We start from the raw sequence: 1,540 nt of genomic DNA on the forward strand, positions 1-1,540 counted from the left end.
CCTGAAGCAGGTTATGGTTCATGTGCAGCTGAGAAGTCGAATAATGGAACTAGCGCACGGATCGATCATGGGAGGTCACATGGGAATAAAGAAAACGACTGATAAGATTCAAAGCGCGTTCTATTGGCCAGGCATTCAAGGGGACGTGACTCCTTATTGCAAGTCCTGCGATGTATGTCAGAAGACAGTTAACAAGGGTTCCGTACCGAAGGTTCCCCAAGAGAAGATGCCATTAATTGACAAGCCGTTTAAGAGAGTAGCAATCGACCTGGTTGGACCTATTGTTCCCCCGAGTGAGGACGGTCATATATATATATTGACATTGGTCGACTTTGCAACTCGTTATCCTGAAGCCGTTCCGCTGAAGAAAATTGATACTGAGACTGTGGCAGAAGCGTTGGTGGATATCTTTAGTCGTTTGGGAGTGCCTGAAGAGATCTTGAGCGACCTTGGTACGCAGTTCGTCTCTGAGTGTATGAAGGAAGTGACGCGCCTTTTGAGCATTAAACAGCTCACCACGACTCCTTATCATCCTATGTGTAATGGCCTGACGGAAAAGTTTAATGGAACAATGAAGAGCATGTTAAAGAGATTGTGCAGCGAACAGCCAAGACAGTGGCATCGCTATATTAACCCGTTGCTGTTTGCATATCGTGAAGTTCCCCAGGAGTCTACTGGTTTTTCGCCATTTGAGTTACTGTATGGAAGAGCTGTCAGAGGACCGATGTTTATTCTCAAAGAGCTTTGGACGAAAGAGTTGGAGGAGCCTGAAGTAAAGAACAGCTATCAGTATGTGTTCAACCTGCGCGAGAAGCTTGAAGATACCCTCAAGCTGGCGCACACCGAGCTTCAGAAAGCCCAGAACAAAGGCAAGCATTATTACGATCGAAAGACTAAAGTCAGGAAGTTTGTACCTGGAGATAAAGTGTTAGTGCTGCTACCGACCGACCACAACAAGCTCCTAATGCAGTGGAAGGGTCCATTTGAGGTTAGTGCTTTAGTTGGTCTCAATGATTATAGAGTGAGAGTCAAAGGAAAAGAGAGAGTTTATCATGCTAATCTACTGAAGAAGTATTTTGAGCGAGAGGATCCCGTCTCCGTTGGAGCAGTTGCTGTCGAAACGAACGCTAACATTTGTAAGAACGAACATGTTGAGAGTGAAGTAGAAGAAGTTGACCCTGTGGATAGTATTGATTTTCTGAAGATTGGTGGTTATGTCGCGAAAGAGTCAGTCAATGATGTGACCATAGGAGATAACCTTTCTCATGAGCAAAGAGCAGAGTTCATGGATCTTGCAAATGGGTTTCAAAGCCTGTTCACAGAAGCGCCAGGCACAACAAGTTTGGCTCAGCATCATATCAAGCTTACATCCGACCAACCAGTTAGATCAAGACCATATCCAGTACCGTATAGCTTAAGAGAATCGCTGAAGAAGGATATTACGGACATGATGAAGATGGGAGTCATAAGAGAGTCAAGTTCGCCCTATGCTTCGCCTGTTGTAGTTGTTAAGAAAAAAGACAATTCAAATCGTGTGTGC

Source organism: Montipora foliosa, chromosome 12 (assembly GCF_036669935.1).
Source record: "Montipora foliosa isolate CH-2021 chromosome 12, ASM3666993v2, whole genome shotgun sequence".
Lineage (NCBI taxonomy): Eukaryota > Metazoa > Cnidaria > Anthozoa > Scleractinia > Acroporidae > Montipora > Montipora foliosa.